Source organism: Triplophysa dalaica, chromosome 5, assembly GCF_015846415.1.
Source record: "Triplophysa dalaica isolate WHDGS20190420 chromosome 5, ASM1584641v1, whole genome shotgun sequence".
Classification (NCBI taxonomy): Eukaryota; Metazoa; Chordata; class Actinopteri; order Cypriniformes; family Nemacheilidae; genus Triplophysa; species Triplophysa dalaica.
In genome coordinates this window covers 17,987,622-18,006,903 of record NC_079546.1, presented here as the reverse complement: position 1 = coordinate 18,006,903, position 19,282 = coordinate 17,987,622, and positions in this window count along the sequence as shown.

Sequence of the window (19,282 nt, the reverse complement as noted above, 5' to 3'; positions counted from 1 at the left end):
TTGCCCAGTTACGATCCGGGGCCTTTCACGTGTGATGTGGACGTTAAAACCACTGCATCACAGAAACCAGGTCAGCTGAAATAACTGATCAGATCCATTACGGGTGAGCCCAAAAGTGCAAGAAGGAGTGTTTCGCATGAACGACATTTAAGTGGCCCTGCAGCAAAAGACACGCGTTGTTTCTGCTCGGTCTCGAACCGTGGACCTTTCGAGTGTTAGGCGAACGTGACAACCGCTACACTACAGAAACATGTACAATTCCTGCATACGTCGTCTATCTGGCGCTGGTTTAAAACAGACCACGTAAGCGTTGGTCTCATGTTTCAGGAATGATGTTTGGCTTGATTTTGGTCAAAAGCAACACAAGGTTCTTGTCAGATTTCGGTCTGATTTTCCCAGTTACGATCCGGGGCCTTTTACGTGTGATTTGGACGTTAAAACCACTGCATCACAGAAACCAGGACAGCCTAAATAACTGATCAGATCCATTTAGGGTGACCCAAAAAGTGCAAGAAGGAGTATTTCGCATGAACGACATTCAAGTGGACCTGCAGCAAAAGACACGCGTTGTTTCTGCTCGGTCTCGAACCGTGGACCTTTCGCGTGTAAAGCAAACGTGATAACCACTACACTACAGAAAAATGTACAATTCCTGCATACGTCGTCTATCTCTCGCTGGTTTAAGACAGACCACGCAAGCGTTGTACTCATGTTTGAGGAATGATTTTTGGCTTGTTTTTGGTCAAAAGCTACACAAGGTTCTTGTCAGATTTCGGTCTGATTTTGCCCAGTTACGATCCGGGGCTTTTCACGTGTGATGTGGACGTTAAAACCACTGCATCACAGAAACCAGGTCAGCCTAAATAACTGATCAGATCCATTACGGGTGACCCCAAAAGTGCAAGAAGGAGTGTTTCGCATGAACAACATTCAAGTGGCCCTGCAGCAAAAGACACGCGTTGTTTCTGATCGGTCTCGAACCGAGGACCTTTCGCGTGTTAGGCGAATGTGATAACCGCTACACTACAGAAACTCTGACTTTGAAAAAACACTTGCCAGTCACAAATTTTAAGGTGTTTCAGGGCAAGATTTTTCTGCTGAGACATCTCAAACAGTCATCTTAGTCTGGAAATAGTCTTAAGCCTTGTCTACGAAACCGTGCGTTGAATGCCTAAAGGTTTGTTTAGCTTTTCATTATATATTACTCTATGGCTTAAAGCACGCTATGTTCTGCTCGGTTTCGAACCGTGGACCTTTCGCGTGTAAAGCAAACGTGATAACCACTACACTACAGAAAAATGTACAATTCCTGCATACGCCGTCTATCTGGCGCTGGTTTAAAACAGACCACGCAAGCGTTGTACTCATGTTTCAGGAATGATGTTTGGCTTGATTTTGGTCAAAAGCTACAAAAGGTTCTTGTCAGATTTTGGTCTGATTTTGCCCAGTTACGATCCGGGGCCTTTCACTTGTGATGTGGACGTTAAAACCACTGCATCACAGAAACCAGGACAGCCTAAATAATTGATCAGATCCATTTAGGGTGAAGCCAAAAGTGCAAGAAGGAGTGTTTCGCATGAACGACATTCAAGTGGACCTGCAGCAAAAGACACGCGTTGTTTCTGCTCGGTCTCGAACCGTGGACCTTTCGCGTGTAAAGCAAACGTGATAACCTCTACACTACAGAAAAATGTACAATTCCTGCATACGTCGTCTATCTCTCGCTGGTTTAAGACAGACCACACAAGCGTTGTACTCATGTTTGAGGAATGATTTTTGGCTTGATTTTGGTCAAAAGCAACAGAAGGTTCTTGTTCGATTTCGGTCTGATTTTGCCCAGTTACGATCCGGGGCTTTTTACGTGTGATGTGCACGTTAAAACCACTGCATCACAGAAACCAGGACAGCCTAAATAACTGATCAGATCCATTTAGGGTGACCCAAAAAGTGCAAGAAGGAGTATTTTGCATGAACGACATTCAAGTGGACCTGCAGCAAAAGACACGCGTTGTTTCTGCTCGGTCTCGAACCGTGGACCTTTCGCGTGTAAAGCAAACGTGATAACCACTACACTACAGAAAAATGTACAATTCCTGCATACGCCGTCTATCTGGCGCTGGTTTAAAACAGACCACGCAAGCGTTGTACTCATGTTTCAGGAATGATGTTTGGCTTGATTTTGGTCAAAAGCTACAAAAGGTTCTTGTCAGATTTTGGTCTGATTTTGCCCAGTTACGATCCGGGGCCTTTCACTTGTGATGTGGACGTTAAAACCACTGCATCACAGAAACCAGGACAGCCTAAATAATTGATCAGATCCATTTAGGGTGAAGCCAAAAGTGCAAGAAGGAGTGTTTCGCATGAACCACATTCAAGTGGCCCTCCAGCAAAAGACACGCATTGTTTCTGCTCAGTCTCGAACCGAGGACCTTTCGCGTGTGAGGAGAACGTGATAACCGCTACACTACAGAAACTCTGACTTTGGAAAAACACTTGCCAGTCACAAATTTGAAGGTGTTTCAGGGCAAGATTTTTCAGTTGAGACATCTCAAACAGTCATCTTAGTCTGGAACTAGTCTTAAGCCTTGTCTACGAAACCGTGCATTGAATGCTTAAAGGTTTGTTTAGCTTTTCATTATATTCCACTCTATGGCATAAAGCAGGCTATGTCTCTGCACGTTTTCGAAACGTGGACCTTTCGCGTGTGAGGCGAATGTGATAACCGCTACACTACAGAAACATGAACAAGTCCTTCATACGTCGTCTACCTCGGCTGGTTTAAAACAGACCACGCAAGCGTTTTACTCATGTTTCAGGAATGATGTTTGCCTTGATTTTGGTCAAAAGCAACACAAGGTTCTTGTCAGATTTCGGTCTGATTTTGCCCAGTTACGATCCGGGGCCTTTCACGTGTGATGTGGACGTTAAAACCACTCCATCACAGAAACCAGGTCAGCCTAAATAACTGATCAGATCCATTTAGGGTGACCCAAAAAGTGCAAGAAGGTGTACTTTGCATGAATGACATTCAAGTGGACCTGCAGCAAAAGACACGCGTTGTTTCTGCTCGGTCTCGAACCGTGGACCTTTCGCGTGTAAAGCAAACGTGATAACCTCTACACTACAGAAAAATGTACAATTCCTGCATACGTCGTCTATCTCTCGCTGGTTTAAGACAGACCACACAAGCGTTGTACTCATGTTTGAGGAATGATTTTTGGCTTGATTTTGGTCAAAAGCAACAGAAGGTTCTTGTTCGATTTCGGTCTGATTTTGCCCAGTTACGATCCGGGGCTTTTTACGTGTGATGTGCACGTTAAAACCACTGCATCACAGAAACCAGGACAGCCTAAATAACTGATCAGATCCATTTAGGGTGACCCAAAAAGTGCAAGAAGGAGTATTTCGCATGAACGACATTCAAGTGGACCTGCAGCAAAAGACACGCGTTGTTTCTGCTCGGTCTCGAACCGTGGACCTTTCGCGTGTAAAGCAAACGTGATAACCACTACACTACAGAAAAATGTACAATTCCTGCATACGCCGTCTATCTGGCGCTGGTTTAAAACAGACCACGCAAGCGTTGTACTCATGTTTCAGGAATGATGTTTGGCTTGATTTTGGTCAAAAGCTACAAAAGGTTCTTGTCAGATTTTGGTCTGATTTTGCCCAGTTACGATCCGGGGCCTTTCACTTGTGATGTGGACGTTAAAACCACTGCATCACAGAAACCAGGACAGCCTAAATAATTGATCAGATCCATTTAGGGTGAAGCCAAAAGTGCAAGAAGGAGTGTTTCGCATGAACGACATTCAAGTGGCCCTCCAGCAAAAGACACGCATTGTTTCTGCTCAGTCTCGAACCGAGGACCTTTCGCGTGTGAGGAGAACGTGATAACCGCTACACTACAGAAACTCTGACTTTGGAAAAACACTTGCCAGTCACAAATTTGAAGGTGTTTCAGGGCAAGATCTTTCAGTTGAGACATCTCAAACAGTCATCTTAGTCTGGAACTAGTCTTAAGCCTTGTCTACGAAACCGTGCATTGAATGCTTAAAGGTTTGTTTAGCTTTTCATTATATTCCACTCTATGGCATAAAGCAGGCTATGTCTCTGCACGTTTTCGAAACGTGGACCTTTCGCGTGTGAGGCGAATGTGATAACCGCTACACTACAGAAACATGAACAAGTCCTTCATACGTCGTCTACCTCGGCTGGTTTAAAACAGACCACGCAAGCGTTTTACTCATGTTTCAGGAATGATGTTTGGCTTGATTTTGGTCAAAAGCAACACAAGGTTCTTGTCAGATTTCGGTCTGATTTTGCCCAGTTACGATCCGGGGCCTTTCACGTGTGATGTGGACGTTAAAACCACTCCATCACAGAAACCAGGTCAGCCTAAATAACTGATCAGATCCATTTAGGGTGACCCAAAAAGTGCAAGAAGGTGTACTTCGCATGAATGACATTCAAGTGGACCTGCAGCAAAAGACACGCGTTGTTTCTGCTCGGTCTCGAACCGTGGACCTTTCGCGTGTAAAGCAAACGTGATAACCTCTACACTACAGAAAAATGTACAATTCCTGCATACGTCGTCTATCTCTCGCTGGTTTAAGACAGACCACGCAAGCGTTGTACTCATGTTTGAGGAATGATTTTTGGCTTGATTTTGGTCAAAAGCAACAGAAGGTTCTTGTTCGATTTCGGTCTGATTTTGCCCAGTTACGATCCGGGGGTTTTTACGTGTGATGTGCACGTTAAAACCACTGCATCACAGAAACCAGGACAGCCTAAATAACTGATCAGATCCATTTAGGGTGACCCAAAAAGTGCAAGAAGGAGTATTTCGCATGAACGACATTCAAGTGGACCTACAGCAAAAGACACGCGTTGTTTCTGCTCGGTCTCGAACCGTGGACCTTTCGCGTGTAAAGCAAACGTGATAACCACTACACTACAGAAAAATGTACAATTCCTGCATACGTCGTCTATCTCTCGCTGGTTTAAGACAGACCACGCAAGCGCTGTACTCATGTTTGAGGAATGATTTTTGGCTTGTTTTTGGTCAAAAGCTACACAAGGTTCTTGTCAGATTTCGGTCTGATTTTGCCCAGTTACGATCCGGGGCTTTTTACGTGTGATGTGCACGTTTTAAACCACTGCATCACAGAAACCAGGACAGCCTAAATAACTGATCAGATCCATTTAGGTTGACCCAAAAAGTGCAAGAAGGAGTATTTCGCATGAACGACATTCAAGTGGACCTGCAGCAAAAGACACGCGTTGTTTCTGCTCGGTCTCGAACCGTGGACCTTTCGCGTGTAAAGCAAACGTGATAACCACTACACTACAGAAAAATGTACAATTCCTGCATACGTCGTCTATCTGGCGCTGGTTTAAAACAGACCACGCAAGCGTTGTACTCATGTTTCAGGAATGATGTTTGGCTTGATTTTGGTCAAAAGCTACATAAGGTTCTTGTCAGATTTTGGTCTGATTTTGCCCAGTTACGATCCGGGGCCTTTCACTTGTGATGTGGAAGTTAAAACCACTGCATCACAGAAACCAGGTCAGCCTAAATAATTGATCAGATCCATTTAGGGTGACCCCAAAAGTGCAAGAAGGAGTGTTTCGCATGAACAACATTTAAGTGGCCCTGCAGCAAAAGACACGCATTGTTTCTGATCGGTCTCGAACCGAGGACCTTTCGCGTGTAAAGCAAACGTGATAACCACTACACTACAGAAAAATGTAAAATTCCTGCATACGTCGTCTATCTCTCGCTGGTTTAAGACAGACCACGCAAGCGTTGTACTCATGTTTGAGGAATGATTCTTGGCTTGATTTTGGTCAAAAGCAACAGAAGGTTCTTGTTCGATTTCGGTCTGATTTTGCCCAGTTACGATCCGGGGCCTTTCACGTGTGATGTGGACGTTAAAACCACTGCATCACAGAAACCAGGTCAGCCGAAATAACTGATCAGATCCATTACGGGTGAGCCCAAAAGTGCAAGAAGGAGTGTTTCGCATGAACGACATTTAAGTGGCCCTGCAGCAAAAGACATGCGTTGTTTCTGCTCGGTCTCTAACCGTGGACCTTTCGAGTGTTAGGCGAACGTGACAACCGCTACACTACAGAAACATGTACAATTCCTGCATACGTCGTCTATCTGGCGCTGGTTTAAAACAGACCACGTAAGCGTTGGTCTCATGTTTCAGGAATGATGTTTGGCTTGATTTTGGTCAAAAGCAACACAAGGTTCTTGTCAGATTTCGGTCTGATTTTCCCAGTTACGATCCGGGGCCTTTTACGTGTGATGTGGACGTTAAAACCACTGCATCACAGAAACCAGGACAGCCTAAATAACTGATCAGATCCATTTAGGGTGACCCAAAAAGTGCAAGAAGGAGTATTTCGCATGAACGACATTCAAGTGGACCTGCAGCAAAAGACACGCGTTGTTTCTGCTCGGTCTCGAACCGTGGACCTTTCGCGTGTAAAGCAAACGTGATAACCACTACACTACAGAAAAATGTACAATTCCTGCATACGTCGTCTATCTCTCGCTGGTTTAAGACAGACCACGCAAGCGTTGTACTCATGTTTGAGGAATGATTTTTGGCTTGTTTTTGGTCAAAAGCTACACAAGGTTCTTGTCAGATTTCGGTCTGATTTTGCCCAGTTACGATCCGGGGCTTTTCACGTGTGATGTGGACGTTAAAACCACTGCATCACAGAAACCAGGTCAGCCTAAATAACTGATCAGATCCATTACGGGTGACCCCAAAAGTGCAAGAAGGAGTGTTTCGCATGAACAACATTCAAGTGGCCCTGCAGCAAAAGACACGCGTTGTTTCTGATCGGTCTCGAACCGAGGACCTTTCGCGTGTTAGGCGAATGTGATAACCGCTACACTACAGAAACTCTGACTTTGAAAAAACACTTGCCAGTCACAAATTTTAAGGTGTTTCAGGGCAAGATTTTTCTGCTGAGACATCTCAAACAGTCATCTTAGTCTGGAAATAGTCTTAAGCCTTGTCTACGAAACCGTGCGTTGAATGCCTAAAGGTTTGTTTAGCTTTTCATTATATATTACTCTATGGCTTAAAGCACGCTATGTTCTGCTCGGTTTCGAACCGTGGACTTTTCGCATGTAAAGCAAACGTGATAACCACTACACTACAGAAACATGTACAGTTCCTGCATACATATCGTCTATCTCGTGCTGGTTTAAAACAGACCACGCAAGCGTTGTACTCATGTTTCAGGAATGATGTTTGGCTTGATTTTGGTCAAAAGCAACAGAAGGTTCTTGTTCGATTTCGGTCTGATTTTGCCCAGTTTTGATCCGGGGCCTTTCACGTGTGATGTGGACGTTAAAACCACTGCATAACAGTAACCCCACAACACCAGCGTACTATTTTTAATTTCTGTAAGTTTTGCTACTGGCACACAAAAAGGCAACCCGTTTCCACTCAGTTTTCGACTAGGGACCTTTCAAGTCAGGATAATGCGACAGTCACTAAAAGAACATAGCCTGTGGCATAATAGAGGCTTAATTTGACAATCCCAAAATGCTTTCAATCAGGCTGATACGCAGTGCAGCTACATTTTTTTACTGAAGGCATCTGCTCTGCTGAACGCCAAAACCTGCATACTGCTTCTGCTCGGTCTCTAGTAGCAACGTGTTTGTGTGAACCAACAAGCGGCCTCGTGGCGCAACTGTAGTGTGTCTGACTCCAGATCAGAAGGTTGCATATTCGAATCATGTCGTGGTCACTGGTTCTTTGTGCGTAGATGTTTTGTTAACCATGCCTTGTGGCTGCTTTCGCACACTCTGGCTTCAGTGACTGCTGCAAGCTAATCGGTCGCCGTGACCCTGCGGCAGAATCAGAAGGAGCTTTTTGCACCTACTTGATTGTCCACTTTAAAACCGGTGGACGTTTTTTTATTTAGAGGTGAGGTTCAAAATGCAAAGACAGTGTTAAGACGTGTCGTGAAAAAGATCCGCGCTGCTCCTTCCATACTTTTGAATTGTTGGCAACATGGACACAACACTGTGTATCCAGCATTTGTTGCCTGAGGCTTCAGAGCATGATAATTTAGAAGGTAAATACTTTGTGCTCACTTGAATTTGGATGTTGCAAAGGGGCTCAAAGTAGGAGGAGCCCAGAAAGCCTCATAAACGAGATCAGCGGGATTTTGATTGGGAATATTTGCCCCTTCACTTCCATGATTAGATACCTCCAGACTCGCCCCGGTCATGATTAATTATCCCCCCTATTTATGTTATCAAATGGGTTTCCCTTAACAAAAGAGTGGTTCAGGACTCATCTTCCAGCAGCTCTGGAGATTTGTGGCAAGTCTTCACAACTTTACACCGGGCAATCATTACATTTACATTTAGTCATTTAGAAGACGCTTTTATCCAAAGCAACTTAAAGGTGGGGTAGGCAATAGAAGCAATTGGGACAGTATAAGTACAATAAAAGCATAAGTGCAATCAAAAATTGATTTTTTTTAAAGAGTAGAGAAGAAAATAGAGTTAGAACAGATCAGTCAGATGTTGAAGGAAGAGCTGTGTTTTCAGACGTTTCTTAAATATGGCTACAGAATCTGCAGATCTTGTAGCAGCAGGCAGATCATTCCACAGAGGTGGAACAGATCCGGAGAAGGTGGGCGAGAGAGATTTTTTACCTTTTAGGGATGGCGCCACAAGACACTGTTCGTTTGCAGAGCGTAGGGATCTGGCGGGTACATATGTCTGCAGTAGCGAGTGAAGATAAGGTGGTGCCGAACCAGTGTTGGTCATGTAGGCCAGAAGCAGAGTCTTGAATTTGATGCAAGCGACTATAGGGAGCCAATGTAGCTTAATTAGATTAGATTAGATTCAACTACATTGTCATTACACATATACAAGTACAGTGTAACAAAATGTAGTTTAGGTCTAACCAGAAGTGCAATTAGCAAGTGCAGGATTTACAGTGTGAATAAATACAGAATACAATATTAGGAAAATACTATACAATGGCCATGTACTATAAAAATATGACAGTCGGTATGTACTATGAACAATATAAACAGAAGGCTATACTGTGAACATTAATGTACAGGTGGTTATGAACAGATAACAATATAGACTATAAAATAGTGCAAGTGATTTGAGTGTGCATTAGTTACAGACATTAGCTATTAAAGTTACAGTGCAATAGATGAGTTGATGCGGTTATTAAAGGTACAGTGCAGTACATGGGTTAGGGTTAGGGTTAGAGTGCAGTAGAGAAGTTGGTGCAGTTATTGAAGTTACAGTGCAGTAGATGAGGTAATGCAGTTATGAAAGTTACAGTGCACTAGATGAGGTAATCTAGTTATGAGAGTAGTCCATTAGTGCAAATGAGCATTCAGTGTAATATTCCTGGTGTGCAAGTGAGCAGTATAGAGTGCAAATGATGCTGTGTGTGTAAACAGTCCGATAGAGCAGATACATGAAGTACTGGTGTGTACAGTGAATGAATAGAGGAGTGACGTGTGCTCTCTTCGGTTCATTAAAGATAACTCTTGCCGCAGCATTCTGGATCATCTGTAGAGGTTTGGTTGTGCAAGCTGGAAGTCCACCCAGTAGCGCATTGCAGTAGTCCAGTCTGAACAGGACCAGAGCCTTTACTAGGACTTGCTTATATTGTAGAGGATGAATCTACAGGACAGGGTGGTGCTAGCAACAGCTTCAACTTGTGAAGTTGAGCTGATCATCGATCACCATTCCCAGGTTTCTTGGCTTTCTGGAAGATGTGATGGTTGATGAGCCCAGTTGAATGGAGAGGCTGTGATGAGTATTTGTATCGGCCGGGATTGCAAGCAGTTCTGTTTTTGAAAGGTTCAGCTGCAGGTGATGGTCATTCATCCAGAGCGAGATGTCGGCTAGGCAAGCTAAGATGCGTGCAGAAACAGTCGAATCGTCTGGGCGAAAATAAAGGTAGAGTTGTGTATCATCCGCATAGCAGTGATAGCAAAAGCCATGTTTCCGGATGGCAGAGCCTAGGGTTGACATGTATACAGAGAATAGCAACGGACCAAGCACTGAGCCCTGAGGCACACCTGTGTCGAGATGTTGGGACTCAGACACCTCACCTCTCAAAGATACTCTAAAGGACCTACCCGAGAGGTAAGACCTGAACCATTGTAGCACCATTCCGGAGACCCACATAGTCTTGAGGGTGGACAGCAGAATGTGATTGTTAACGGTGTCAAAGGCGGCAGATAGATCCAGTAGGATGAGAACAGATGAGTTAGAGGAAGCTCTTTCCAGTCTCAGGGCTTCAATGACAGAGAGCAGCGCAGTTTCAGTGGAATGACCGCTCTTGAAACCCGACTGGTTGCTGTCTAGGAGGTTGTTCAGGGCGAGAAAGGATGAGAGCTGGTTACATACAACACGTTCTAGAGGTTTCACAACGAAGGGGAGGAGGGATACCGGTCTGTAGTTTTCTAACAGTGCAGGATTAAGAGTAGGTTTTTTTAGTAGTGGGGTAATACGGGCCTCTTTGAAGAGTGTAGGAAATGTACCAGTGGTGAGAGAGGAGTTGATAACGTGGGTCAGAGAGGGAACAACCGATGGGGAAATGGCCTGGAGGAGATGAGTGGGGATGGGATCTAGGGGGCAGGTAGTCAGGTGGTTCGAAAAAATGACCTTGGAAACATCCTCTTCAGATACGAGAGAGAACGAGGGGAGCAAGCATGTGTCTGGGAATTGGGCGTGGTCAAGAGGCGGAGGAGCAGAGAATTGATTGCTGATGCCGGTCGTTTTATTCACAAAGAACGACACAAAATTGTCAGCTGTTAAGTCCGATGGAGGTGAGGGGGTAGGCGGGCAAAGACGAGCAGAAAAGGTTTTAAAGAGAGTACGAGGGTCAGGAGAGTTACTGATTTTAGCGTGGTAGTACTGGCTTTTCGCAGAGGAGACATCGCAGAGAAAGAAGAGAGAATAGACTGATAAAGAGAGAGGTCGCTAGGTTCTTTTGATTTGCGCCAATTTCTCTCAGCAGACCTGATAGAGGCGCGATGTTCACAGAGAACATCAGATAACCAGGGGGCAGAAGGAGATGTACGAGATGGCCTAGATCTGAGAGGGCATAAGATGTCTAAGCAGGAGGTTAGTGTGGAGCAAAGGGTGTGGGTGGCGGTTTTAGCTTCAAGGAGAGAGAACTGTTTAGGGGGTGGGAGAGTGGCAGAGACTGCAGAGGATAAGCGGGAGGTAGAGAGTGATTGAAGGTAACGTTGGAATGTGACCAGTGGGGAAGCATGTGTAGTGTCTGGAGAAGTTAAGTCGAGATCAAGAGTGATGAGGAAATGATCTGACTTGTGCAGCGGGGTGACCCGGGAGTGATGGGTGAAACAATGGCGTGTGTAGATAAGATCAGGATGATTACCAGCTTTATAAGTCGCTGAAGCTGGGACTCGCTTTAGGTCAAACAACGCAAAATCCATTTAGGATTGGCGCAGCTGCTTCTGCAGCCTGTGGGATTCCGACTTCTTCTATAAAGGTACTGAGCAGATGGTCATTTATGCCATTAGAATCCTATATAAGACTTGATTCTACAACCATACTGGATGCTCAGCAGGTGTACTCCACAAGCTTAAGGAACTTACTTTGCATTTACTGGTGGTGGTGGCTTAAGTATAGAAGTATAAACTATTAATAATAGTTTTTTCAAAGTAGAATTTGTACACGAACACATTTAAAGGGCCGCAAATCCAGGTGTTTTCTGCAATGTAAAAATAGTCAGTGGTATTCCCAGAATGTCTGTGTAAACGGTCAGCTCAAAATACATCACATATCTTTCATTACAATACGATGAACACTGCCATTTGTGGCTGCAATGGAAAACGTGGTGTTTTTGTGTGTGTCTCTTTAAATGTAAATGAGCTTCTGGTCCCTCCCCGTATCCAAAATATGACATAGAGCCCTTACATATGTGCTTTGGATGCAGCAAGACAAGCATTTAGGCATTTGGCAGATGCTTTCATCCAAAGCGACTCACATTGCTTTATCTTATACATTTTACACAGGTATTTGCAATCCCCTGGGATCGAACCCACAACCTTGCGTTGTTAACGCAATCCTCTTACCACTGAGTTACAGGAAAGCTATATGGCAGAATTACGTCTGTAAAGCCTTGTCCAACCAAAACCACACACTAACTGCAATAAAAATCACCTTAATGCCTTGTACATAAATACGAATTAAATAGAAAAGACTAAAACATAGATATATGAAACATATGATGTATGAAATGTTGGCCATTGATGATTACTCGTTTGCATGCATATTACAAAAAGGTATAAACATGGATATAGGCAAAAACATGCATTCAGAGTATATGACAGACAGGTAAGTAAATATCAGCAACTAGGTTGTCTTACAAATGCACACTCTGTTTCTATCCGCTCTAAGTATTCTCACACTTAGGACATAACACTGAACTCACCAATAAAGACACTGCTATAATTTTCTTTCAATACGCTTTACAGAAATAATGTCAGTCACAAGTCTTCTGAACCGAGGGGCACTATGCGTTTTACTACTAACATTACAACATAACACATCTCTTTGGACCAATGTACAGTCTCAGGTTTAGCCGTGAACATGTAAACAACAGCCGCTAACGTGTTAAACATATTATTTAAGAAAGGCGATTTCAAAACGATGTGTTATACTTACTTCTTCCGGAGATGAAGCTTGATCGCGAACAGCTGGTACTGATCCGCTCTTGAGAATATAATTTTTTGGACGAAACAAATCCATATTATACTGACAGGCCACCGGGTCCCGGAGCATAGATTTTTCAACCTTTCCGGCTACAGGTAGCTCTAGCTCCTGACCTAGGGGTTGCATCGACTCGCGGTCATTTCCAACAAGTCATGGCTCGTTTCTCTAAATCTTTCCGGACCAGAGATACGGACCAATTTATGTTGGTTTGTTGACCTGAAAAAAGTGCTTCTTGCCCGGAAGCTGAGTTCTCGGTGTCTGGGCCGGGACTTTCGATCGTTAAACACCGGCCACCGAAGTCGCAGGGGACCAAACTTGGGCTCGTCGGAAAGGTCTCCTCCTGGCCTCCATTTATGTTCCATTTTACATCCAACAACAGCACACATGTGTTGTTTCATAGACATTTTTGTCGCTGGCTAGTGGCTTCATCTGCTCTTGCCTGAAAATGGCTTACAACGTGTCATTGGTGGTAGATGGAACTACGCGCTCATAAGGCGGAGTCTGTGAGCGGTCATGGGCAGGCGTAAACAGTGTGACATCAGATTGTTAGGGGATTGCCAACAGCCTGTTTTGTGTCACTGTTGTGGTTTAAAGAAGATTACAATAGTGTACAGGTAAATAGGTAAATAGTGTAAATAGCAGACTTACGTACTAAAGTTGCCTTTCCTTGTGGTCCATATCAGAACTGATTATATCTCAAAACATTAGATCAAGTATTCCATTCCATTCCATTTTCTACCGCTTATCCAAACTACCTCGGGTCACGGGGAGCCTGTGCCTATCTCAGGAGTCATCGGGCATCAAGGCAGGATACACCCTGGATGGAGTGCCAACCCATCGCAGGGCACACACACTCACTCATTCACTCACACACTCACGCACTCACACCCTACAGACAATTTTTCCAGAGATGCCAATCAACCTACCATGCATGTCTTTGGACCAGGGGAGGAAACCGGAGTACCCGGAGGAAACCCCCGAGGCACGGGGAGAACATGCAAACTCCACACACACACAAGTCGGAAGCGGGAATCGAACCCCCAACCCTGGAGGTGTGAGGCGAACGTGCTAACCACTAAGCCACCATCACGGTATGTTGGAAAGTGCTCAACTATGAAGAAGATGCTGAAACATCACAGAATGAGAATGAACCTGTCGATGACTAGTTTGTTCATTACTTTAAGTCCCACTAAAGGTAGACTGTTCTAATATTTAATTAGAATTTTGATTTGGCAAATTATTTTAATATGAAATCATGTCCAAAGATGACACATCCGTGTCTGAACAGGTGTTGTCAGTGGGCAAAGGGTGTGCATGGTTTGTCTCTGTTATGTTTTCCACCTTAAAACAGTTTGCAAACATTCTTCCAAATATCTCTCTTCGTGTCCAACAGAAAGAAATGTATACATGTTTGGATTAACTTGAGGGGGAGTAATTCATGACAGAATTTTTACATTTTTGGGTGTGGAGTATCCATTTAAAGGTCCAGTCAGTGAAATCTAGTGGCAAGGTTGCGGATTGTAACCAACTGCTCACTCCACCCGCGCTGTATGTAGATAGAAGTAACTCATTCTAAGGTAATAGGCAAGACACGTTTATTTTTTATAGCACATTTCATACATAAGAGCAATTCAATTCAAGTGCTTAACATAAAATGATTGACAAAGAGAAATAAGACGTATCTTTAAAATGCTAATGATTTAAGATCACAAGTACAACTTTAGATTTTAAGAAACAATAAAACAGCAGTAAAATTGAATATATATATATTGTGACGGGGTGAAGCACGAAACAAACTCAGATTAATGTTCACGTTCCCCAGAGGGTAGTTTATTTCACATGCGAAAATATGTGCAAAAGAAACACAGCCTCAGGGGTTTCGTTGGTAATTCCTGGGTGCGTCCAGTGATGTGATTCGTGTCGGCTTCTCAGCCGTTCGTCCTGCGCTCAAGCCTCTTCAAAAACAGCGAGACGGTCAGTAGACATATGCAACAACATGCGAAGTCGTATTCCCCCAGACTCGATCCTCTCTCCCGCCTTTATATGTCCCAGGAACGAGCTGCAGGTGTTGACGACCGACAGGTGTGTGGGGTTGATTGCGCCAGTTACCGCCCGGGATTCCTCTGGCAGACACCTTTGACCTGTGGGATGAGGCGGTCGTTGTGGTCATCCTCAGGGGTATGTCTCCAGGGCATTGAGGGCCTCGTCTTTGTCGATGCCACGCACCTGGCCATGGGAAACCTTGGTCCGCGGATCCTCCCTGTCCCACCCATTTTGCTCGGAGGACACCTCGGTGTCGGGCAGAGGGAGGGAAGGGTTGGGAAAAGGTAGGCGGTCCACAACCTGATCGCAGTCTGGCCAGCCCTGGGATAGTTGCCTGTGTCCGTTTTCTGGCCTCACTCGCTGGGGCCGATCGTGGAGATGCTGCTTTACGTCGGCAGCTCCTACGCTTCCGGACGTGCTGGGGACACTGAAAATAGGGCACTCACTTTTGAAAGTGAGTGACATTGTACGTTGTCATGCTCTTATGACTGGGAATGAGGACCTGATCAAATCATAAGAAGCCTTCCAGAAACTCTATCAAGCTAAATGGTCTGAGTACATATCGCACTGTGCTCTTACTACAATTAGTTATTCGAAGTACAATAAACCAGACAATCTACCACTCACTGAAGACATAAAAAACCGCTCATGGATCCGCACTCTGATTGGACGAGGACTTGTCGTCTCATCCAATCACTAGAACGTTCTCCGTTTTCAAAATAGCAAACACTCGCTGTGTGTTTAGATCTGGTGGGAGGGACCTTTTTTTCTTTAAAAGATAGCGATTTATTTGCTTATAAGGGATATTGTACTTATTAGAAATTGTACTTATTGGAGAAGCGAACAAGTCATCACAAGTCTGCTGTAGTGCGTGAGTCTGCTATTTACCCGTTACTTTGTTTAAACTGTTTAACTGGACTGTTGCCTGTTGTTAGTTAAGATTATTGGAGCTTGTTTATTTAATGATTCGTTGACTGAAGTTGTTAGCGCTTTTTGTTGCGTTTGTACTGAATTTAATTTGCCGTTTTTCGCTCGTTACGGCTTGACATTACAAGTTTGCACTTAAAAGCACAGAGCTAGTTGATTGCTGTTTGATCCGTGGCCCATTCAAGTCGTACAGACTTTGTTTTGCTAATCAAGAAGGCGTGTTCCAACTGTATTCTGTTCGCGCTAATCTCAACACATACTTAAGCAGTGCCTCTGCGCTGTCGCGTTAAGCGTCAGCAGTAGCGTCAGCCCTCGTGTTCAGCCTCCTCGTGTGAAGACAGACGAGTGTAAAGACCTGCGACTCTACCTGCGCGACTCCACCAAGCAAAGACACCGGCAAGGCACATCAGTATATTTAACATACCTTTGCTTTCATTTACTTGTCTACTAACATGTGTTTCGAGTTTATTCCTGTACTAAACCGTAGACAGCGTTCTCACCCAAGACGCAAGGCACAACACACACACTCTCAAGCGCGTCCCATTCACATCTCCCCTTTTACACCTCTGTCTCTATCTATGGGTCTCTGGAACTGCCAGTCAGCTGTGAACAAGACTGACTTCATCCATGCGTTTGCCAGCCAGTCTGAGATTCACATTCTTGGTCTTACTGAGACTTGGATTCGTCCTGAAGACTCAGCCACACCCGCTGCTCTCTCCACAAACTACTCCTTCTCTCACACTCTCCGCCAAACTGGAAGAGGAGGAGGCACAGGTTTGCTTATCACCAATGATTGGAACTATTCCACTCTATCTTCCCTATGCAACAACTATTCATTTGAATACCATGCTGTTAATATCACTTTTCCCACTCAGCTCAGCGTTGTTGTAGTTTACCGCCCCCCAGGTCCTCTTCACGACTTCATTGAAGAGTTAGATGTGCTGCTCTCATCATTTCCGGAGGATAGCGGCCCTCTTGTAGTCCTTGGGGACTTCAACATCCACCTGGAGAAACCCTATGCTTCTGACTTCCACACCCTCACCGCCTCGTTCGACCTCACGCGCCTCGTCACAGCCAGTACTCATAGATCTGGTAACCAGCTGGATCTCATCTACATCCGTAACTGCACCACAGATAACATTCAAGTCACATCTCGGACCACTTCTTCATCACTTTCAACATGCTCCTTCCTACATGCACTACACCAACACCACCACCCGTTCATTTTAGACGGAACCTTCGCTCTCTCTCCCCTAGCACACTCTCTGCCAGAGTGACATCCTCTCTTCCCTCCAACTTTGCTTCTCTTAGATGCTGCCACTGCCACTGACACCTTATGCTCAACACTTACATCCTGTCTAGATAACCTTTGTCCTCTGTCCTCCAGACCGGCTCGTGCCACTCCCCGCTGCCCCTGGCTGTCTGACATCATCCGTGAAAAACGTAGTACACTCAGGGCTGCTGAAAGGAAATGGCGCAAGACCAAGAACCCTGCTGACCTAGGGGACTACCAGTCACTACTCTCCTCTTTCTCTGCTAGTGTTACCACAGCAAAAATGTCTTTCTATACTACCAAGGTAAGCAATGCATCTAACACTCGACAGCTTTTCAAGACATTTAACTCTGTTCTTTGCCCCAATCCTCCCCCGCCCACTTCATCATTGACTGCGGAAGACTTTGCTGTATTTTTCACTGCCAAAACATCATCCATCAGCAAACAATTCTCGGTACCTCAGACCTTGGGAAACACCTCCCACACTTAAACCATCGAACTCTCCTCTTTCACCCCACTTAAGGACACTGAAGTCACCAGGCTTCTCTACTGCCACCCCACCACCTGTCCCCTTGACTTACCCCCTCCGATCTCCTTCAGGAAATATCCAGCTCCCTCACACCTGCACTCACACACATCATCAACACCTCCCTGCTCACCGGCACTTTTCCATCCACATTCAAACAGGCCCAGGTCACGCCCCAACTGAAGAAACCAACATTGGACCCTTCTACTCCCGACAGTTATAGACCTGTCTCTCTCCTCCCATTTATAGCAAAAACACTTGAAAGGGCAGCTTTCAACCAGGTGTCTTCCTACCTGTTCCAGAATAAACTACTGGATGACAAGCAGTCTGGCTTCAAAACAAACCACTCCACTGAGACGGCATTGCTATCGGTCACAGAAGCACTGCGGCTAGCCAAGGCGGAATCTAAATCCTCTGTCCTGATTCTGCTAGACCTATCTGCAGCGTTTGACACTGTCAATCACCAGATACTGCTAGCAACCCTGTCATCACTAGGAATCACAGGCTCTACCCTCCGCTGGTTCAAATCCTACCTCTCCTACTTCTCCTCTCTTGGACCGCTGCTTTTTTCCATCTACACGTCATCACTGGGACCCATCATACAGGCACATGGCTTCTCATATCACTGTTATGCCGACGACACCCAGATCTACATCTCGTTTCACCCAGACGATACCACTGTAGCAGCTCGCATTACAGCCTGCCTCGAGGACATCTCAGCTTGGATGAAAGACCATCACCTCCAGCTGAACCCTGCCAAGACCGAACTACTCGTGTTTCCGGCACACCCTACGGTCCAACACGATTTCAACATCCATCTTGGCAATACCACAATCACCCATTTCAAAACAGCCAGGAACCTCGGAGTCATGCCGATATGCCTTATTCAACATTAGAAAGATCAGACCATATCTCACGGAGCATCCGGCACAACTCCTTGTCCAGGCCCTGGTAATCTCAAGGTTGGACTACTGCAATGCTCTCCTTGCTAGTCTTCCTGCAAAGGCTATCAAACCACTTCAGCTGGTTCAGAAGGCAGCACGCCTCGTCTTCCAACAGCCCAAAAGGGCTAACGTGACTCCCCTTTTCATCTCTCTTCACTGGCTGCCGGTTGCAGCCTGTATCAGAGTCAAGTCACCAATGCTTGCCTACAGGACTATCACTGGATCTGCACCGGCTTACTTTTACACTCTCCTGCACTCCTACAGCCCATCAAGATCCCTGCATTCAGCAAACAAGCGGCGGCTTGTATTGCCTTCCCATAAGGGCAGTAAATCGCTCTCCCGCTCTTTCTCATTCACAACTCCTTCCTGTTGGAACATTGTTCCTATCTCTGTCCGTTCAACCACATCTCTCACAACATTTAAAAAACTACTTAAAACCCATCTCTTCTGTGAATACTTGACAAACAAATGAAAAAAATAAAAATAAATACACTTACCCTTGCGATGGGTTGGCACTCCATCCAGGGTGTATCCTGCCTTGATGCCCGATGACTCCTGAGATAGGCGCAGGCTCCCCGTGACCCGAGGTAGTTCGGATAAGCGGTAGAAAATGGAATGGAATGGAATGGACACTAACCCTTTCTCTCAACAGGTAGTGGTCTAGCTTTTGTTCAAACCAGTAACTTTGTATTGGCACCTAATGTATTATGGCTCCTGTATGAACTATCGCTTATTGCTCCTAAACTCTTTGTAAGTCGCTTTGGATAAAAGCGTCTGCTAAATGTAAAGGTAAATGTAAATCTCGG